General features: G+C 43.0%; 1 protein-coding gene across 2 annotated transcripts in view; it reads left to right on the forward strand.

Moving 5' to 3' along the window:
* Window positions 1-24,026, forward strand: part of LOC124797855 (semaphorin-1A) — a 909,059-nt gene that overhangs the window by 800,411 nt on the left and 84,622 nt on the right. The gene's annotated exons all lie outside the window — the stretch shown is intronic.

Genomic DNA, 24,026 nt, shown 5'->3' on the forward strand with positions numbered 1-24,026 from the left:
CCGTGCCCTTTGATAGGAACCATCCCGGCATTTGTGTGGAGCGATTTAGGGAAATCACGGAAAACCTAAATCAGGATGGCCGGACGCGGGATTGAACCGTCGTCCTCCCGAATGCGAGTCGAGTGTGTAACCACTGCGCCACCTCGCTCGGTTTGTGGTTTTATGGTCAGACAAGCGGAAGAGTACTTACAGTACTACCAAAATAATGCACAGTCAGTATGTCTGTAGCAAGGTAGTAAAACTGAACGATGAAATTATAGAAATATTTGACGAATTTTTATACCTCAGACAATTCAAAAATGGAAATAGAAAATGTTCTGAGCGCAGGTTTTTTTTCCCATAAAAAGTTACCAGTGCTGTTGTGCTCTCGGTACTCTGTTGCATGTCGCTAAACTTGATCCAGCTTGCAGACCATGGAGAAAGTGTTTCAAACATCCGTCAATAGATCTCCATCTACTGACGGATGTTTTCCTCTCTGGAATACGATAATTTGGAACATACGAGAAACAGTTTTTGTTGACTTGTGTTCTACTAGTTAAAAACCTAGTGTTGTATTTTTGTACGTGTACTATCGAAAATAAAAGGTAGTGCCTCAGTGTTAGTGTCACGAGGAACAAAAACTACCTCCCCACTATTATTTCGGAAACAGGTTTTTGAGACAGTGGCTGTGTACAAAATACAATTTGATTCTTGCAGAGAAGGAAACAGCAACCAGCGGATGTCAATAGTGGTGTTTATTTACACAAGTGGCGCCGCTACTGGTTTCGAACAGACTGACTGTTCACGTTTATATTAATTTTGTTGTTGTTTGCATTAGTTGTCGAAAAAAAGGCAAACAACTAATGTAGACAACAAATGTAATTTAAACGTGAACAGTCGTCCGAAGATTAACCTGTCCGTCCGAAATCGGTAGCGGCGCTATTTGTTTTCTTCCTTGCAAGAATCAACTTGTAAAAACTTTCTTTTTGGCATTTAGAACCAGTGAGTTTTCTGGTGCGGCACTCAGAACATTCTTAATGAAGTATTTATTTTCAAACGTGTCTCTCTTTTTGCGGTGATGCGTTGAGCAATGTAACTCTGTGGTATCAAAACACCTTCTCAATTTTTTGGATGCAAATAAGTTACGTACAAAAAGAGACACTGTTTTTTGATTCTCCTTTCAGATGAGAGATTTGGCACTTAGAATGTTTGACATTTACACTCATCATGTATACGAGATAGAGAGATAGAGAGAGAGAGAGAGAGAGAGGCAGGCTTATTCAGCAGCAGGTAGAACTGACGCCTTATCTCCCCCTATTAAATTTTTCCGTGCACAGTACTATTGTTTGCGTGGTTCTACCAGCGTGAAATTGCGTTTACACAGGTGGGCCGTGTCTTTTATGTTTACCTGCTTTCCCAGCAAGCACTTAGTAGAGTGCCTTCCCTTTGTTCAGAGGCAAAAGCACACATGTTCAGCAAAACGGTTTGCGACGCCTATGTATTTAGTGCACAGGTTTTGTAGAGGTTCTCTCTCTCTCTCTCTCTCTCTCTCTCTCTCTCTCTCTCTCTCTGCTTTGGAATCCGCAGAGACCGAAAAAAGAAGCATTTATGAAAGTACCTGGAAACAATCGCACAGATACTGGGTACACCTTCTTCCCTTTGGAATTCTGCCTCACTTGATGTGTTTCAGCTTTGAAGCAAATACGTTTCGAGGCAGGCGGGGAAGAAATTTTCGCATGTCGAGTCTAGGTGTTAATTCCTTGCTCTGACGGAATATTTTTCAGTGTAGGTTTTATCCAACGACCAGGATGCTCTAGTCTGGTCAGCATATACAGCCATCCACGTCATGCAGATGAACACTTGGTGCTTCACAACAGGAAGGCAATTCCACAAGATCCCTGAACAGGCCAGGAGTTTGTTTTGTTTCCATCCCTCGGTAATACTGCTACTGGTACAAGACAATTTTTTTCACAACTGTGCCGGAAATCGTTATGCGTAGATTGGGGAAACAGAAAGTGAAGATATAGTTAAATTTTTTATCGGCAGAATGCTGTTCCGTAGATAGTTTCTAACCTATTAAATTTCTCGTTTTGGTGGTGTTCTCGCTGTGGCCTTCAGTACGAATACTGATTTGATGCAGCTCTCCTCTCTAGTACATTCTGTGCTTATGCAACCTTCATAACTGCTGTAGCCTACGTCCATTTCAGCCTACTGCCATCAATCAAGCCTCGGTCCCCGTCTATAATTTTAACCCTCCACATTCCCTTCCATTACCAAATTGATTCCATGATGCCTTAGTATGTGGCCTTATCAGACTCCTCCTTTTACTCGACATGTGTCATAAATTTCTTTGTTCCCCTATTCGATTCAGTACGTTACCATTAGCTAATCGATCCACCCACCTAATCTTCGCCATTTTTCTGTAGCATCGCATTTCAAAAACTTCTGTTCTTTTATTGTCTGAACTGTTTATCGTCCACGCCTCAGTTCAGTACAAGTCCACGCTACTTCTAAATACCTTCAGAAAAGACTTTCTATCATTAAAATTTCTCTCTCTCTCTCTCTCTCTCTCTCTTTCTCTTTCTCTTTCTCGGTACACTTTTCTTGCTATTGCCAGTCTGCATTGCCGGCCGCGGTGGTCTAGCGGTTCTAGGCGCTCAGTCCGGAACCGCGCGACTGCTACGGTCGCAGGTTCGAGTCCTGCCTCGGGCATGGATGTGTGTTGATGTCCTTAGGTTAGTTAGGTTTAAGCAGTTCTATGTTCTAGGGGACTGATGACCACAGATGTTAAGTCCCATAGCGCTCAGTGCCATTTGAACCATTTTGAATAACATTGGGGATGGGCTGCAAACCCATCTCATTCCATCCTCAACCACTGCTACCCTTTTATGTCCGATTCTTATAACTGTTCTCGTAGTACGTCAACAAACAAAAATTTACTTTTTCAGACTTTCACTACCTCGCCTCGACACTGATATTCAGAATAAACTTATGTCGCGGAGCGGGAGCGGCTCTGTTGAAACGGAATTCTGGCGGAAGCAGTGCAGACGTCTGAGGTTTCCGGAAGTCACGTTAAGTAAAGTTTGAGATGGTGCCTTAAACAAGACGACAGGATAATCCCTTTCCAGCCAAAGTGAGCAGTTCGCTCCTCCGCAACAGAGGATTAAATGTCAACTAAGTAGCTCATTTAGGCAGCGCACAGCGCAGTCAAACTGTTTGATGAGTTTAGTGACTCGTAAGCTCCTATTAGTCTCAACAGTTAAACATTCTGGTTGAATTAAGGAAATAAATGTTAAAATTTGATTTTGTGAAAAAAGGTGATACATTTTTTAAAAGGTATGCCGTTCTTCAGACTATCAAGGATAAAGTTGTTGGATTCATTTCCTGTCCCTGAGTCTGTTATGAAAAGAAATTTTTCCATAGACTGCGTAAGTAGACAAGGTACTCTGATCAGTTCTGCCCAGTAACTTGGCGCAGATCTATCAATGGCTGTAGTATGGAGGCACAGTATACGTACAGGATATGTTAAAAAAAGGAATGACTCATCCATAAGGAAGGACGGCTCGTCCGTAGTATTGGGAAAAACTGATGGTGGGTGGAATCTGTGACGAAACAGTAGACTCCTTAATATCGTGATTACTTCTACTAGAATAAAAATAAATAGTATTATTAAGTCTTTCAAATTGAAATAGAATTTGACCTAAACGTATTAAAAGCGGAAGAAACACGATATAGTTCTAATAAAATAAGATCTCTTGTATGTAATCTTGGAATAATTAAAATCATAAAATTTTGACTTTCGAGTGAATATTACATTATACTCACTCTGAATGAAACGTTTACTGTTATTCACCAAAACAGGTAAAGGAGGTCTCACAGTGTCTCTGGAATACGACGGTATGAGAGTTTAATTGGTAGTAGCCAGTTGTCTTAATGCAGGATAATATGACGCGCTTATTTCACTAGCACATTGCGTAAAACACACAACTCGACTTGCAGTTTGGATAGATATGCAAAAGAACAGAGTAACACAAACACAGCAGTGGCACATTTTTATGTAGAAAGAGTTGAAAAAACAAAATGTCAAATGTTGTCACTGTAGATAAATATATAGGCCCCTGTGCATATACTTATCCAACTCGCTCGAATCTAGTTGTTGCCGAATAAGCCCTTACACAGTCTAAAAAGTTCGTCAGTTTGACCTCGCGTTTGAAGCAGGCGCTGTTCGTGTATGCTGTATTTTGACTTATTGGGAATGGCTACAAGTGGAAGCATTGAGTTACTTCCCCCATCACACTGAAAGAGAAGACATAAGTAAACGCATTTTTTTCTCTTCTGCATGGTCCTCTAATGACAGTTCATTAAAATAGCATAATGTGGGAACATGTAGTCTACATCGTTCGTGGAAGAACCGGAGAGGCTTGATTTTTTATTTTTTATTTTATTGCACTCGCGCTTGTATGTTGTGCGTAGAGTATTTATTTTCCTCTTAACCTCGTAGTATATAGCTGGGAAATACGCGACACCTCTACAGTTTTGCTAATTGTCAGTGTCTTTTTGTTTTTATCTTTGATCGTAGTTTCCAAAGTTGTGGCAACTAATGATACAGTGAGATAAATTTTAATAAAACCCTCTTTCATTAAACATACGCGGCGAAACGTCAAAATACACAACGCTCGCCATCTTTTCAAATGTTCCGTCAGTCAAAATTTCTCTCACACACGTTCTATATTTGACAGACACGACAAACAGCGCCATACACGGTCGATTATTTTACAAACATAGTGAGGTTTGAAAAATTATAGCACACTTAAATGCTACAAGAATAGAAGCAATGTCATGAAAGTAAATAACAGCAGAAAAGTGGTCCTGTCGGCTACAAAAAAAAGCAAGCATGTCCCTGTTCATTAAAAGACTCTGACTGAAAAGTGGGGTACAAGCTGCCTCATTCTACCTCTCTCAGCACCTTCAATAATGTTCCCAAAAATTTCGACATGTGAGCATATTCGCGCATCTTTCAACTAGCAACTCAAACAAGCTTCCTTAACTGTAGCTAATTCACTCACACACACCAACAAGCCCATCGCTGTAAATCGGTCTTCCACATCCACTCCCATTTGCCCAGAACTCACACATTCAGCCCACCTCACTGCCATTATCTCTCCGTATCTCTCTGTATCTCTCTGTCATTGTGTATATAGCCACAGTCCTCTTCGTTCTGTCGTACTATTACAATCTCCTCTCACTGTCACTGCTTCCGTCTTCCCCTCTTTTACTGCTAGTGTCTCACTCCTTTCTTCCTATTGCTGCTGCTTGTTCTCACTATCATTCACTTCAGGTTCCTCTTCCTTGTTGACATGGTCACAGACTGACTCTCGTTATCACTGGCTCTCGCCTACTTCCACTTTGTCTTTATTCCCCACCCCCTCCGGCACTGCCTCCTCTACTCTTTTCCTGGCACTGTTCTGTCACTGTCAACTACGTTCCGCTGCCACTCTATCCCTCTTCTTCTCTCATACTGCTATTGTCACCCTTGTTCTTCCTATACACCAACCACGGTCTACTATCATCCAGTATTTATTACTTTTCTGTCTCTTTGCTACTACTACTGTTTTCTCTTTCCGCATGTTAAAGCGCGAATATGTTCGCATGCCGAAATTTTTGGGAAAGTTTTTAAATGTTCCGAGGAAGGTAGAATAAGGCAGCTAATACGCCACTTTTCAGTCAGAGTCCTAAATAAACAGGAACATATACGCATTTTCTGTGCTCCGATAGAGCATTTTTCCGCTGATTCCAGTCTTTTCCCTGCTGCAGCAGGGCAAAATGGTTAAAATGGCTCTGAGCACTATGGGACTTAACATCTGTGGTCATCAGTCCCCTAGGACTTAGAACTACTTAAACCTAACTAACCTAAAGACATCACACACATCCATGCCCGAGGCAGGATTCGAACCTGCGACCGTAGCGGTCACGCGGTTCCAGACTGAAGCGCCTAGAACCGCACGGCCACACCGGCCGGCGCAGCAGGGCACGTAACTCTTGTGAAAATAAAATTTAGATAGTTTACTTAACTGAAACTGAAGTAAAGTAAAACTAATTTTACACCTCGGACCGGATTTTACGTGCAAAAAAGTTTCGGATGTACTTCAGTACTGCAACATGCGGTTCCCGAAACCATGCTGATGGTGACGGAGGCGTATTTCTCCGTGCTACGTCACATTATCAAGTACGTGTTAGCATCCCACCGGATTTTACGTACGTATTTTACATGCATGTGAAGGTGAATTTGAACTTCTGCTTCTTGGAAACGGATAAAGATATTAAGACAATTTCAAGATTGTTAGAGATCTGGATCTTACGAATATATAGTGAAAACGTCAGCCATTTGGTGTTCAGAGCCGTCTTGGAATCCGTTCCTGGCTTTTGGTACGAAAAGATGATTTAAAAAAAACATTTTTTTGGGGGGGGGGGGGGTGGGGTTGTTTCCAAAGAACCGCCCATGAACTAATGGTGCCTCCATGAGCCCCTTAAGGTCCACCGTAGACCACAGTAAATACAAAAAGAACCAACCAATTTGCTTCATTTGCCTAAGTGGGAGGAAGTGTGTAATATTCATATTTTGGCCCTGTACTGTAGGATATTGACACTAAGACGATCCTTGTGTTGGATATACAAATGGTCCCTAGCCCAAGGGCCATGCAAAACACTTCACCCTCCCTTCCTACCACTAATAGAAACCGAGGTATGAGCTCCGGAAGAATCCCGTTTCTTTGCGCAACGTTTTGGAACATCTTAGGCAGAGCATGCTATAGCATGCCGATACCAAATGGTGAAACGTGAAAATTAACGAGAATAAATGTGAAGCACACGCACAGCTGGCCACACAACCGTGTGAGCTACCAAGCGACATTTTCGTTCCTCCCTCAATCGTTTTCAGGAATCTCAAGGGAATTTTTATCTGCCCGGAAGTGCTGCTAAGTTGGATGCCTGTTTCCCCCTCTACGATTATCAGTGATAAGGGCAAAGGAAGGAGCTACGTAAAGCGAGACAGGCTAAGAGGAAAAGAAATGATGGTCATCTCATTTGTGAGGCATTGCGTGCCAAGCTGCTATGTGCGCTGAGCTGCCAAGTCACGAAGCTGCCAAGTAATGGGCGCAACAGCTGTCGAGTCATTAGCACAATGGCCATACCATTACAGACGAGAAAATCCGCCATTAGGCTCTGACTGCCATGTTAGCGATCAGATATGCTCATCGCTTCGTAAATTATCGTCAGGATGCGAGGGTGTCAGCGTGGCGGTGGGACCATGGAGTTTTTCAGCTTCGTGGGCTTTCAGACAACACCACTAGCACATTTGTAAACATAGCTACTGACGGCTTTGAAAATAAATGCGTTATTTTTGTGCGTATGAATTGTTAGGAACATCTGGGACATTTTTAAATGTACAGCAGTTGTTTAGTAAAACATTCACAACTTTCCAAATAATATTTTTACACAAAAACACTAAGGCATGAAAATCACAGTCGGTTGTATCCACACAATTTTCTGTTACCGGTACAACTCCCAGAACAAGTTCAGTGACAAGAATTTTATTTAACGAAACTCCTTTTGAATAGACTTCCACTTTCAAATGATAACGAATCACAGTATACACTAAGTAACAGGACTACAGCGAGAGATCGATACAAATAAAAAATACACTCTTGTTTCACTATTTTCATCCAATTCTTCTGTAAAGACATTACGTTATCTGTCATTTTTTTTATTAAAAACTCATTATGTTCGGCTACACTATTCTTTGCGCTTTCCCGCAATACTACTGCCTCCAACGCGCTCCTTTCTTCTTCTTCTGGTCCCTCTGGGGATGGTCCTGCATCCGAAGATGGGTAGGCTGGACAGCTAGAAAAAATGGCTGTCACGACATTTGAATCAAGTCGTGGTTCTGAAAGTGGAGCAGCTATGGTTTTTCCGTCAGTGGTACATACTTCCTACTTAATGTCGCTACCTTTGAAATGACTGCGACACACCTGAAAAATGAGCAGGAAGTACATTAATCGTAATGTATTGAAGCCAAGTGATCCGTCAAACAATAATATGCCATAATCTGAAACATACATTACTAAAGTACATTCAGAACGAAACTTACCAACGAATAATTAAGAACTGCGAAATACTGCCTTGGAATTGAATAAAGCAATGTCTGTCTCATTACATCGTCTCCAGGAAACTTGAATTCCAATTACTTTTTGCCACGCAACACTGTATAATGTAATGAGGATGAAATTGCATAAAGGTGTATTATGTTGCGTTAAACTCATGCGATCACAACTTAATAACACTGATTTGTGTGTACTTAAATAACAATCTCGTAACGACCACACAGCACAACGAGTTTGTTACACCCAACGCGTTCTTCTCGCTGACGTCACAACTTTCGAGTTCCCGCCGTTGTTCGGCTTTTCCATCAGGGAGATGTTTCAACAACAGAAGTTTCGAAACTCAGAACCATACCTTCTGCTGCATTATTAATTACGTTAAATTTCATTTTTTTCTCTTGCCATCGCAATGTTTGGTGAAAATTGCCTTTCTGAACGGTGCAAAATCGTTTCTGATTATTCGTGCATCGGATATGAATGAGCATACAAAGGGCGTTCCACTTCGTAATATAAGGAAAGTATGAGAGGAATCGCGACTTTCGCAAATATTATCTGCGCTTTGCAACTGAAACTGCCTCCTAATTCAGCTGGCCGGTCAGATAACTCCAGACGAGGCTCCGCGTCATTCTGCATTCTCTGTGAGTAGAGTGTTCTTCCTGTCTAGCAGCTTCCGCATTCCCTTTATATGATTGCACGCGATTTCATCCTACTCTGGAGAATGTATATATTTAGGGTTCTCGTCGGAACGGTGAGAAAGATTTATGAGGCCGTGAAGGAGCAGTCGAAAACGGCTTCACGTGCCCACTCTGTTTAGGACCAAGAGAAGATTCAAAGAACTAGACTCTTGATGTCATATCCGAATTGAGCGGCAATGGAAAGTGCACACGCAGTGCCGTAGCAGAAATGCAACAAATGCAGCTACTGTTTTGCTGTCAATGTCTTGAACGTGAATGCGAAATTTGTACATCAAGAGGCTGCACTTAGTGATTTTGCAATAATGTAACCAGAAATATATGCGACCGATCGGTGAAACGTTACGTGAGTGTATGTGAAAATTTAAAACACTCTACTGGACCTAGATTCGAACCCGGATCTGAACGCGCGGGCGGTGAGCTGCCAGGTACGCCATCCGAACACGCATCCCGCACAGAAATGGAAAAATTATCTGAAATATCGATATTTCAACCATTCTGTTTGTTGGCTGTGAGCTATCGATACTGTGGATATGTCGAACATTCCGTATGTTTGACAGAGTGATTCTTTTTTGAAATGAAGCTGATGGGACTGAAACTGGAAAATCTTTATGATTTAAATTTGTTCTATTATAAGTGTGTTTTTGTCGATATGCACACGCGTTTTGTCAATATCTTTATTTAATTATTGTAATCAATTAACGTTTTAATTACTTGCATATTGAAGAATACATATAGAACCGATTAATAACACTAAACGTAAAGTAATATAGAAAACAGAGAAAAAGTAGTTTTTCTTAGTATAAAATAGTATTTTGAAATGAGTAACTGTGGATAAACCTACAGTTTCTCTTACTATCTCAGTTCGATGTTGGCCCAAGGAATGGCATTCAGAAGTGATATTCTACGTTATAAACAAAAATTTTCAGTAAGGTGGTTTAAAACATGAAAGACGTGCAAAACCATCATGCAGAAATATTTCCATTGCTTTCAAATTAAAACTAAGATTATTTTATCTAAGCAGGCCCAGTTCTCTCTGTTGTGAAAATGACAGCTTCTCCAATTCAATGAAAAGGCCTGTATTGGTATTTACGCTAACATGCTTACTTCAAATGGCTCTAAGCACTATGGGACTTAACATCTGAGGTCATCAGTCCTTTACACTTAGAACTACTTAAACCTAACTAAACTAAGGACATCACATACACCCATGTCCGAGGCAGGATTCGAACCTGCGACCATAGCAGCATCGCGGTTCCAGACTGAAGCGCCTAGAACCGCGCGGCCACAGCGGCGGGCTTAACATGCTTATTGGCCATATTGTTTTAGGCAGTCCATTAAAAAAGGGGGCCTTTAATAAGAGCTTGCCACACGATTTCTTTCCAACGGATGCTGGGACGAGTCACAGCAATACTCAGGTACACTGACTCGCTAAAACAAAGTGTCAGGAACATGGATTCAAGATTTTTCCAGTATATTAAAGGTTTCAGTCAGTGGCTGATAACTACAGCTGCTAACAAGTAGAGGGATATTTCTTCAGAGTCAAGGTACACAGATTCGCGCTCAAGGCTACCCTCATTTTCTTCACTGCATTCATTGTGAATGACTTGTAATCTGGCCTTATCTCACTGAAGGTTCAGTTCCCAAAAGTTTTATCGCAAAGTGACACTTAGTATTGACTCATTAACGCTGTTGTCGTTTGTGAAGTGTCTCTACAGTCACTCCTAGAAGTCTTGCCTCATCACACAAGCTTGGTAACTCACACAACACTCCGGAAAAACCACGATTTACAGGCCAGTTTGTCAACTGTAAGTTAGCACTTCGGTAGCCGTACTGAGCGGATGGAGACGCATGATTGGCTTCGGATAAACAGGAGAGCTACTATCTTCTTGGGACCAGATGAAACAGGAATTCATTGACCGCTCAGTTTCACAATCTGCGTGAACTAACCGAGTTCTATGTTTATAGATACTGAGGCACATGAGCACCTGTGATAAACTTACACTATGGCATCGACATTATATCAGTTTCGTTTATTTAGTAACAATGTACATAGAAACCAGAATCTATTGAGGCAAAGCATCAATATTGTCGATATGTTACCAGTATAATATAGATATCTGATTAATCATATCGATATTTCTGATATATCGATGTACAGCTTGTTCAAAGACGACCTGTCCCTTTATCTTACAGGAGATGGTACTAGTTGATGCTGTAAAAACCCCTATAAATATGTCCTGAAACAACTGTTCTTTACTGTTGAATGCAATAGTAAATTGCCACATTAGGTACACGTGGGTAAAAGAAAGTTTTTGGTTATCGTATAGTCAAGGCATCACTTTCATGTAAGTATTAGTGTGTGGGCATGATCGTAGGTCTGGAAGCTCTTATACTCTTTGCAGGACAAATTTACTGGTGCTCTTTATCACCAATTTCTGCGCGCGACAGATCACTCGTGGTGATGAAAAACGCTTCACTATCATAAAAACAACTGCTCTGATTTACGCAGGAAGGGACAACGTCCGAATTCCTCTATCAGTTTTTTTTTACATCAGTCTTCTGACTGGTTCGATGCGACCCGTCATGAATTTCGCTCTTGTGCCATTCTCTTCATTTCTGAAAAGCACTTGCACGCTACATCCACAATTATTGCTGGGTGTTTTCCAATCATTGTTTTACCGTACAATTTTTACCCTGTACTGCTCCCTTTCGTGCCATGGAGTTTATTCCCGGATGCCCTGTCGTCCTGCCCCTTCTCGTTGTATGGCAAGCTATCCGGTTCGTCTGCTCGTTTGAACTGAACAAGCTCGTGATAATATCGGCTCTCAGTTTCCCAGCAGTATGGCGGGGCAATAACACCAATCTTACAAATATTATGAAGAATGTGAATGGACTACAGTAATATGGAACTCTGGCGAAGTTCCTGTGAATTTAATCGCACCAAGGTCTTCAACAAAAAGATTACTTTTACCTCTTAGCAAAGGATGCTGCAACCCACAACGGGTACTTGCTTATCACGGATTTCAATGCATCCAGACACATCCCTCAACGTAGAACGAGGTCATATAACGCGTGGAAAGAAGGGTGAAGAAACACAGTGGCAGAGAAGCCACTAGTAGAAGAATTTATTTGTCTCTTAAAAATAAGTTATTGCTTCCCCCTACAGAAGGAAAATCTGGTTTTGTTCCAAATGCGCTTTTAATATTCAAGTCAGGAAGTAAAACGGGAGAATTCACAAAGAGATGAATGCTCTATATTTTTCAAGGTAATTATACGAGCCATTAATATTCTCTCCAAATGCCTGAATTAAAGCAGTATGTAATACTTGACTGAATTAATGTATTTTTCGGCATCAGGTGACTGCAACAAAAATTAATATTTTATTTATTTGCTATTTCAGTCTGTTATCTATGTAAAAGGACAGACGGAACGTTGCACATGAATTGACGTGAATATAGCACACAAAATTTTAACATAATTTCGAATGTGTTAGTAGTATCTAAGAGCATTATTCCATTTAAGGGGGAAAAGCTACATAGGATATCTTCTTACCGCCCCCCCCCCCCTCCCCCTGGTTGGACGAGTATGTGCTTGGCTACCACGGGGCCCCAGCACCAGTTTCACTTTCTGTGCTGCAAACCTACACTTTATAACGGATCTTTTACGTTGGGATAAATTTATTTTATTTTTTGTTAGATGTTTTCGTTAAATAGCTGAATAAATTGTAATTAGGAATAATTTAATTAAGCAGAGTAGAAAAGATAAAGTCAAAGAGATGTTCATTGGGCGGACATTGTCGTAATGTAACGTCATTGCGTTGTTCGGTTGTTAAAAGAAGTCGTTTGTGTTCCGTTCTGCTGTTCGGTCGTGCGCGTATCTGAAAGGAATTAATTCGGGGACTAGAATAAACTTTCACATAATAGTTACGTTCGATGTTCCGACAAAAGCGGTTAACGTCAGTGTTAATTTGAATTGTGGGCGACAGGATTAGTTTTGAGAGATACGTGAAAACGGACGTAACGAAAGTTGTTCGCATATCATCCTTGAACGTGACTTTTTCTTTAATTAACGATTGCGGGCTCATTAAAGGCTATTACCCCATGATTAGGATCAATCCCTCTTTCCTCCTAGATAGTGATCATTCATTAACATTTACGTCATAAGATAAAGGATTATTAAAAAAGTGATGTTAGATGACAATTACGTGTTATTCCGTTAGTGTGGAACCGAGGTAATATCTCTGAAATGACATTGATATATAATTTGTGTTAAATACTGAACTGAGACAGGAAGTAAATTGAAATTAGTGAACATTTGTTACTGAGACTATAGAAGCAGAAGCGCTTAAGGTTTCTCTTCTCTAAAATGGCAAAATAGGTACGAACTTTAACTCAATAGTCGACATTATGTATTGCAAAGACATTAGCATTTCATACTTATTTTGACGACGCGCTGTTAAACAAAGGAACGTTGAGTCTCTGTACGAGTAATAAAATTAAATCTAAAAACATAATTAATAACGGCGACCTCCGCTTTAACAAACTGTATTGCGTGTCGTCATCGGGCAATAACTGCTCAACCCTGGAGACTTGTGTGGTGAAATTAGAAGTCGGGCATATAAAACAAACTTAAAAATCCATTCAAGCTACAGTGGAGTCGGCACAACACGACCTGGGCAGTTATAATTTCGAATATATCTTACCTCGTCTGACTTTCTGTCGCATCGTCGTTTTAGTGCTGACCGTTCTTGGACTTGGTTCAAATGGCTCTGAGCACTATGGGACTCAACTGCTGTGGTCATAAGTCCCCTAGAACTTAGAACTACTTAAACCTAACTAACCTAAGGACATCACAGACATCCATGCCCGAGGCAGGATTCGAACCTGCGACCGTAGCGGTCGTGCGGTTCCAGACTGTAGCGCCTTTAACCGCTCGGCCACTCCGTCTTGGACTTGGTTCACGATTTTAGTCTTGTTTCCAGCTTCACTCCCAGCGCTATCTTCACCTTCCGTCAACGATTATATGGTCCCCATTATTGGGTCTGACCTGTCATCTTTTCCGAATATTACAAAAGTGGTTGTTGTGCAGGGAAGATCGCCCACTGAAGTGTATGCTTTGCCTCTGTGCTCTTCCACCCGGGCACCCTTCCTTCCTGTTATTGTAGTATACCGAAAACCCCCATTGTGGGGGAGTCACCAAGTACCTGCAACCCAGGAGGAGGAGCACACTCACCATGTATACTGTGGAGTACAGTATGTGCCCATCATGACTGGAGCATGGGGTCTCTCAGCAATGCATTACTGGCCAGGTAAATATTGCTGAGGCTGGGTGGCGCCCAAGAGGAGAGCCCCTGTTCAGATTGGGTGTCACCCCATGGTAGATAGTTCGCGCATGAAGCGACTTAAACTTTCTCCTGCTCGTGGTCCAGGAGTCTCTCCTAATAGAAATGCTTCGTATGAGTCAACGCAATATGATCCCAATGCTTTCCTTTCCCTGACCACGCCATGGGTGGAATGTTGGACTAGACGACAAGGAGAAAAATACTCCCCTCCAATATCTGGTCTCTGCCAGGACCAACGGGAACACCTTTTTGTCCACAAAACCTTTATTTATTTATTTATTTATTTTGTCGAACACTATGAAGACACAGACAAGCAAGTTGCAGCCATCTCTAAGATGAATAGCAGCTCCCTCCTGCTCTCTTATGAAAAGTTGCGTGGCAGTCTCGTGACTGTCACTCCCCACAAGAGGCTCAATATGATCCACAGCGTCATCTTTCACTGTGATCTTCTTTTGCAGTCTGACAATGAGCTATTGGCTAACTTAGAGCGATGGGTTGTGCACTTCATCCGTAGCGTCCATAGGGGACCAAGGGAAAACAGAGTTGCTACTGGGGCCTTTGTTTTGGATTTTGAGGACGGTACATGGCCTGAGAAGGTCAAGGTGATGGTGTACCGGCGTGACAAGAAATCCTATGTTCCTCCTCTTACGAGATGCATCAAGTGTATGATGTTTGGACATATGTCTTCTCGTTGCACCCTTACCCTTGTCTTCAGGTATTGTTGGTCTTTGTTGCACATGAACATTCCTTGTGCCCCTCCCCCCATCTGTGTAAACTGTTGTGCGAGATGACTGGGTGTTTGTGTTGTCCTCACCATTGCATCATCATTCATGAAAGTGGCGAGTTTGGACTGAGCAAAGGTTGGGAATTTGTACGGGCGCTGTTAACTGCGCAGTTGAGCGCCCCACAAACCAAACATAGTCATTAAACTTTGGTGAGCTCCATTCTCCCTGCTCACCAGAATGCTCAATTTTTAAGCGTGAGAAGAAAACCCAGGAGTACAAGACCCTGGGGAAGCACACTTATTAACAGGCCAGAAAAAGTTTGACATCTTAATCCCATACAAATGACACAGTGTTATGCTACAGCCACAACGTCTTCACCTTCTCTGTCGATGGTGCTGTCCTCTGTTGCGCCTTACAGTGGGCCATCAGAGTTACCCACTAATGCCTGCCCACCGGGTGGTTGGGGACCCTTCTGGTGCTTACCCATTTAGGGAGCATCGGCTCCCTGCCTGCCAGGGACATCAGCTCCAGCTCCCGGCCGGAGTTGCCTCATCCTCCTCTGGCTTTTCTAGCAAAGAAGGGGTCTCTCAGGAATCTCCCTTCCATGGTTTCTGGTTGTCCAAACCCAGATGCCAGCTGGTGGCTGCAGGAACGACAGGCTGCTGGCCATCGGATTTCTCGTTCTTCCTCTTGTCTCTGAAACCAATTCAGGGAAACCTTCAGTCCTTGTCTTCTGAGGAGGAGGAGGAGGAGGAGGAGGAGGAGGACTAGGAGGACAAAAGAAAGTCCTCTAAGACAAAGGAAACTCTGATGGCCCACCGCACCACTGAACTCTGCATGTACACCTTCTGTTTCCAAGATCCTGGTTACCCTTGAGGCACCAGATCTCCCTACCACAGAACCTATGTCAGTGGATCTAGCATCTTGGACCTCTGCCCTTTGTGGCTTCTGAGGTTGCTTTAAGAATTGTACCGACTATGAGAAAGTATCACATGTGTGTACGTATGCTCTGGACTCTATATACCTTGTGTCTGTTGATACACCTTTAGAGGGTGTGGCTGTTCGGGTAAGGGCACATCAGGATTTTATCATCTGTAATGTTGATCTCCGTCGTGGTAAAGTCGTGTCCCAGGATGTACTGTCTGCATTACTCTCTCAGCTCCCACCACGTTTCCCATTCTTGAATGTGAACTGCGGTACCCTAGCCCATTGCCGTGATATGGTCCCAGGCCAGACAGCATCCACAACGAAATACTGAAACGTCTCTCTGTAGATTGTCACCATCGCATCCTTGCCCTCTTTAATTGTATCTGGAACAGGGGTGAGTTCCAATTTCAGTGGCAAGAAGGCATGTTAGTTCCGGTTTTGAAACCTGGTAATAACCCCCTAGAAATGGATAGTTATTGGCCAGTCAGCCTTACCAACATTCTCTATAAGTTGCTCGAATGTTTGGTGAGCAAGTGGCTGAGTTGGCTCCTTGAGTCTTTGGGGTCTTTTGCCTGCATCCCAGGGTGGTTTTTTCAAAGACTGCTCCACTGCTGATAATTTGGTTCACTTGCAGTCAGCCCACGATCCAGACGGCCTTTGCACATCATCAGCACTTCTTCGCTGTCTTTTCCGACCTACAGAAGCATTATTACATGACACAGCTTCGTCACATCCTTACTACATTACCTGAGTGGGGTCTCCGGGGTCCCCTCCCGATTTTTGCCAAGAATTTCTTGTTGCACTGTATGTTTTTCGGTTCAGGTGGGTGCTTCATTCAGTATAGTACAACCCCCCCCCCCCCCCCCCGCGATATCCATGACATTGGGTCCAGCAAGGATCTGTACTGAATATCCCCGTTTTTTTTGGTGGCCATCAATGGTCTAGCGGTGGCTGTGGGGTCTTCGGTATCGCCCTCCTTATATGCCGAAGGTGTTTGATTTATTATTGCTCCTCTAGTATGTGTGTATCTTGAGTGTTGCTTATATGGCGCATTACGAAAGGCACAGCCATGGGCTCTCACCCATGGCTTTCAGTTTTCAGCCACCAAGACTCGTCTCATGCACTTTTGTCGTCGCTGTATTGCCCACCTACACCCAGAGCTTTACCTAGACGATCAGTTACTTTTTGTAGTTGAGACACAACGGATTGGTTCTGGATTCCCTGGCTGACGTGGCTTCACCACCTTCGCCAACTTAAGTGAAAGTGCCGGCGACACCTCAATACACTTGGCGGTCACAGTAACACTAGCTGCAGTGCAGATTGCCCTACCCTTTTGCGCCTCTACAAAACCCTGATTCTGTCCCGTCTTGATTATGGGTGTCTTGCATATGGTTCAGCTTTCCCCTCAGCCTTGCTGATACTGGACCCCCTTTATCAATTTGGGGCTCGACTTGCGACAGGAGCCGTCTAAACTATAGCATTGTTTCATGTGCATGGAGAGCGTTCCGAATCACACGCAGTAGTGCGACAGCAGATGAACGTTACATTGTGCAACAGGCGTGAAGGGACCCACGTCAAAAACTGGTGCAATTTCAGCGACATTTAACGAGGCTGCAAAGCTCGCAGTCTCAAACTCTACGCAGACATGGCGACTGCAGGAGGGTGGCCTCTTTGCCCACTAACCAGTACTCCGTTCCACTGACACGTGTACATCAGCAGTACCGTTGGCGAAGCTGCCTACAGTATAGGGAATGAATCAGTGAGGAGTGGGGTCGCGTGCTCTTCTCGTATAAGAGCAGATTCAGTTTAAGTTGTGATTCCGGACGTATCGTCATATGGCGATAGTTAGACGTAAAGCACCTCTGAAAATTGTACATGAGCTTTTTGGTGGTCCAGGTGTTAGGGTTTGGGGAAGCATAATGTTGCATGGGCGTTTACTGACATCCAAATCTTTGAACACGGTACACTCGGCGATCAACTTCATTGTGACCTTGTAGTCCTTCTCTATGTGGGTCTACATCTACATCTACATGGATACTCTGCAAATCACATTGAAGTGCCTGGCAGAGGGTTCATCGAAACAACTTCACAATTCTCTGTTATTCCAATCTCGTATAGCGCGCGGAAAGAATGAATACCTATATCTTTCCGTACGAGCTCTGATTTCCCTTATTTTATCTTGGTTGTCGTTCCTCCCTATGTAGGTCGGTGTCAAAATATTTTCGCATTCGGAGGAGAAAGTTGGTGACTGGAATTTCGTGAGAAGATTCCGTCGCAACGAAAAACGCCTTTCTTTTAATGATGTCCAGCCCAAATCCTGTACCATTTCTGTGACACTCTCTCCCATATTTCGCGATAATACGAAACGTGCTGCCTTTCATTGAACTCTTTCGATGTTGTCAGTCAGTCATATCTGGTAAGGATCCCACACCGCGCAGCAGTATTCTAAAAGAGGACGGACAAGCGTAGTGTAGGCAGTCTCCTCCTTAGTAGACCTGTTACATTTTCTACGAGTCCTGCCTATAAAACGCAGTCTTTGGTTAGCCTTCCCCACAACATTTTCTATGTGATATTTCCAATTTAAGTTGTTCGTAATTGTAATACCTAGGTATTTAGTTGAATTTACGGCTTTTAAATTAGACTGATTTATCGTGTAACCCAAGTTTAACGAGTTCCTTTTAGCACTCATGTGGATGACCTCACACTTTTCGTTATTTGGGTTCAACTGCCACTTTTCGCACCATTCAGATATCTTTTCTAAATCGTTTTGCAGTTTGTTTAGGTCTTCTGATGACTTTATTAGTCGATAAACGACAGCGTCATCTGCAAAAAAACCGAAGACGGCTGCTCAGATTGTCTCCAAAATCGTTTATATAGATAAGGAACAGCAATGGGCTTAAACACTACCTTGGGGAACGCCAGAAATCACTTCAGTTTTACTCGATGACTTTACGTCAATTACTACGAACTGTGACCTCTCTGACAGGAAATCACAAATCCAGTATCATAACTGAGACGATATTCCAGAAACACCCAATTTCACTACGAGCCGCTTGTGTGGTACAGTGTCAAAAGCATTCTGGAAATCCAGAAATACAGAATCGATCTGAAATCCCTTGTCAATAGCACTCAACACTTTATGTGAATAAAGAGATAGTTGTTTCACAGAACGATGTTTTCTAAACCCATGTTGACTGTGTGTCAATAGACCGTTTTCTTCGAGGTAATTCATAATGTTCGAAGGCAATATATGTTCTAAAATCCTGCTGCATATCACCGTTAACGAAATGGGCCTGTAATTTAGTGGATTACTCCTACTACTATTCCAGATGCATTCGGCTCTTCAATTTTTATGTATGACGATGCGCGACCATAACAGGCTGTGCGGGTGGAAATGTTCTTGGAACGAAAGGATATTTAGTTAATGAACTGACCTGTCCGTTCCCCGACTTAAATCCCATCGAGCACGTGTGGGTTGTTTTGGAGACAAAAAACTAAAACTCCTCCCGAACAGGCCATGAAGGCCCAAAGGTACCGATTGGCCGCCGTGTCATCCTCAGCTCACAGGCGTTACTGGATGCGGATACGGAGGGGCATGTGGTCAGCACACCGCTCCCCCGGCCGTATGTCAGGTTACGAGACCTGAGCGGCCACTTCTCAATCAAGTAGCTCGTCAGTTTGCCTCACAAGGGCTGAGTTCACCCCGCGTGCCAACAACACTTGGCAGACCGGATGGCCACCCATCCAAGTGCTCGCCCAGCCCGACAGCGCTTAACTTCGGTTATCTGACGGGAACATGTGTTACCACTGCGGCAAGGCCATTGGCTTGTTTTGGAGACGTGTAGCAGCATATCCGCACGTGTGAGCTACCATCCAGCAGTTGGCAATTGCGCTGGTGGAGGAAGGAACGCCCTAACATAAGAACTTAGCAACTTAGCGGCCAGCGTGGGAGCACGTTGCAGAGCATGCATTGCGTCTGTGGTGATCACACGTCCCATTAAAAACCGTGTCTCGCCGTTTGTAATCTCCAGGGAACCATTAGAAAGAGCCGTGACTTCAGTGTAATGATTGTTTTTGAATAAAAGAATTCTGTTCGCCTCATTGCGCATTGCTGTCAGTCATCTTCCGTACCATAGTGTAGCTGTTCTTGCTATGTATGGTCCAAGTTTCATCGAGCTATGTTACTTGACAATGACACATCGTGCGAAGGTTAGTTTCGCCTTTAAACTTTGCTCACCAGTTAACGTTAAATCGTACTGTAGAGACGCGAGGTCTCCGCTGTCAGCTTTGGCCGCAATTTGCGGGAAGCTTGCAGCATATCATCAGGCTTGTTTCCTGACTGCTTGGAGTGCAGTTAGTTAAACGCGAGACGAGAGGGTGTTAGACGACCACGCCCAGTAAGTGTGGGGCCGGCCGCTGTTACGTGTCTCCTCCCCCTCCGCCGATCACCCGAGCTGCGCCGCAGCACGCGAACCGCCCCTGCCGCTATTATTTTTAATAGGCGCGCTGCCTTGCACTCCCATTAAAATGCAGATTGGGGGCGGAGCAAGGGTTCGAATAATTTCCGTTTGTACCGCGCTGTCTGCTTTGCAGCCAAAGCAATCGCTCTCCCGGAGTCTTCGCCGTGACATTGTTATGTTTTATCTTTTCGCGACAGTATATCCAGAGTGTCCTATTGCTGAGCAATTTCTCCTCGAGGGCTGCTCCTAATTTGCTTTGAAACGAAAACGGATACAGTCTATAAAATAAGACTGTTTATAGGGCACAAAATTTTGACGACGCAACCCTGTTGAATTCAACAATTTCCTTTCCAGTGGGCCCGCAGCTTGCATGATGTCGAAGAATGACATATTTTATTTTGACGTGCAATTTTTTTGCTGCACTATTTATTTACTCGTAGCAATATAAGCTACACGACGAACTCGTTCGGCGATTTGCCATTATCAAGTCTACATGTGAAGGTGGTGTAATATTGTTCGTTGAGTCTGTTATTCTACTTTTACACATGGCTCCTCATGCCTACGTCTTAGCTGGTATGACGTGATCCACCTGGCATCTTGGAGCGTAAATGTCGGTTGTCTTTTTGTTGTGATATGATCACGTTATTTATATGTTTACCTTTTATTTGCGTGATCTTGTAAAATTATTTTTTGATAGCTTTTCGCTTCGGCTCCAACGATTCCTTATGTTTACAATGAAATTTCTGTTTCGCGGAAAGTCGGTGATTACATTTGTCTATTCAGAGATAGTATTTCTGTGATTTTTACATAAGTGATAAGTGTTCTGTTAGTTTGTGTTTATCGCGACAATTTACCCTTTTTCTTTTATGTCTCTGAAAAATTCAACGTAATCAATGACTTTCAGTTATAGAGATCACACTGTTTTAGAACGCTGGCCAAGCATTTTCTATAGTTTGAGCAAGAGGCCAATTTTTTGTTTAGTGTTGTTTCGACCCACTAGCAGCACAATAGGGATACTATGACCGATACAAATTACACACAGTTGTTTTAGAAAACAGACTGGTGTTAGACAGTTTTGAAAACTGGAAAGAAATTTCTTTTGAAGCAGAGATCGCTAAATATTATTTATTTCACGATGACCGGTTTCGCTTGCTGTAACGAAGGATAAATGAACTTACAAGGAGAATTTTTTAACGCTTTAAAAGATTAATTTTCCAAACATTAGGAAAAATAGAGAGTGATCCATTGATCGTGACCGGGCCAATAAGCGTCAAACGAAAAAACTACAAGGAACGAAACTCGTGTAGCTTGAAGGGGAGAACCAGAGGGCGCTATGGTTGGCCCGCTAGATGGCGCTGCCACAGGTCAAACCGGATATCAGCTGCGTTGGTGTTTTTTTTTTTAGGGGGACCCCCATTTTTTATTACGTATTCGTGTAGTACGTAAAGAAATATGTATGTTTCAGTTGGACCACTTTTTCCGCTTTGTGATAGATGGCGCTGCAATAGTCACAAACATATGGCTCACAATTTTAGACGAACAGTTAGGTAGGTTTTTTAAATTAAAATGCAGAACATAGATACGTTTGAACATTTTATTTCGGTTGTTCCAATGTGATACATGTAAGTACCACATTAATGCAATAAATGCTCAAAATTATGTCTGTCAACCTCAATGCGTTTGGCAATGCGTGTAACGACATTCCTCTCAACAGCGAGTAGTTCGCCTTCCGTGGTGTTCGCACATGCATTGACAATGCGCTGACGCATGTTGTTAGGTGCTGTCGGTGGATCACGATAGCAAATATCCTTCAACTTTCCCCACAGAAAGAAATCCGGGGACGTCAGATCCGGTGAACGTGCGGGCCATGGTATGGTGCTTCGACGACCAGTCCACCTGTCATGAAATATGCTATTCAATACCGCTACAACCGCACGCGAGCTATGTGCTGGACATCCATCTTGTTGGAAGTACATCGTCATTCTGTCATGTAGTGAAACATCTTGTAGTAACATCGGTAGAACATTACGTAGGAAATCAGCATACATTGTACCATTTAGATTGCCATCGATAAAATGGGGGCCAATTATCCTTCCTCCCATAATGCCGCACCATACATTAACCCGCCAAGGTCGCTGATGTTCCACTTGTCGCAGCCATCGTGAATTTTCCGGTGCCCAGTAGTGCATATTATGCCGGTTTACGTCACCGCTGTTGGCAAATGACGCTTCGTCGCTAAATAGAACGCGTGCAAATAATCTGTCATCGTCCCGTAATTTCTCTTGTCCCCAGTGGCAGAACTGTATACTACGTTCAGAGTCGTCGCCATGCAATTCCTGGTGCATAGAAATATGGTACGGGTGCAGTAGATGTTGATGTAGCATTCTCAACACCGACGTTTTAGAACTTAGAACTACTTAAACCTAACTAACCTAAGGACATCACACACATCCATGCCCGAGGCAGGATTCGGGTCTGCGACCGTAACGGTTCCAGACTGACGCGCCTAGAACCGCACGGCCACACCGGCCGGCGAAATTCCCGATTCTCGCGCAATTTGTCTGCTGCTGACGTGCGGATTATCCGCGACAGCAGCTAAAACACCTACTTGGGCATCATCATTTGTTGCAGGTCGTGGTTGACGTTTCACATGTGGCTGAACACTTCTTGTTAACTTAAATAACGGAACTATCCGGCGAACGGTCCGGACACTTGGATGATGTCGTCCAGGATACTGAGCAGCATACATAGCACACGCCCGTTGGGCATTTTGATCACAATAGCCATCAACACGATATCGACCTTTTCCGCAATTGGTAAACGGTCCATTTTAACACGGGTAATGTATCGCGAAGCAAATACCGTCCGCACTGGCGGAATGTTACGTGATACCACGTACTTACACGTTTGTGGCTATTACAGCGCCATCTATCACAAAGCGAAAACAGTGGTCCAACTAATACATACATATTTCTTTACGTATTACACGAATATGTAATGAAAAATGGGAGTTCCTATTTTAAAAAACGCAGTTGATATCCGTTTCACCTATGGCAGCGCCATCTAGCGGGCCAACCATAGCGCCATCTGGTTTCCCCCTTCAAGCGAGACGATTTTCGTTCTTTGTAGTTTTTTCGTTTGATGCTTATTTCGTGAGATATTTGGCCCGGTCACTATCAATGGACCACCCTGTATAATTGTATATAAATCTAGAGTTTTATTCTGATCTTGATGAAATTAAAATGGAAAATTTGTATTCTTTGCCTTCAAGACAAGAGAAAGATGACTGTCTTAATGAGTTTTTGTAATCTGCCTTGACTCATATATACAATATATACAAGCTATTAAGCAGGTGATCATAATGTTTTTGCTCATCACTGTAGAAGTAAGTGTGTAATTATTAATATGAGTAGATTAGCACTACTCATAATTCATTGTTGCTTTACTTCACGGAAGCAGCTTGCTGTCTGTTATACTGTAGTATAACTTCACTAGAGACCAGAATGCTTAACATGTTTGCAGGCTTTTTGATATCCAAACGAGACTAATATCACGGATTTGCTGTTTTGTGATGTAAGAGGAACAGATGGTGTCCATCAGAAGTGATAAGTGCCATATTGTGTTTGTTGGTTTGTTGGGAGAGGATATTTTCAAATAAGACTGAAAGATCAGTGACTGGTTCATAATGCCTCTGGGATGTTTGTTGTACTTCATGGATAGCAGAACTCTGGAGGTTTTTTTTA

The sequence above is a fragment of the Schistocerca piceifrons genome, chromosome 5 (genome assembly GCF_021461385.2).
Source record: "Schistocerca piceifrons isolate TAMUIC-IGC-003096 chromosome 5, iqSchPice1.1, whole genome shotgun sequence".
NCBI lineage: Eukaryota > Metazoa > Arthropoda > Insecta > Orthoptera > Acrididae > Schistocerca > Schistocerca piceifrons.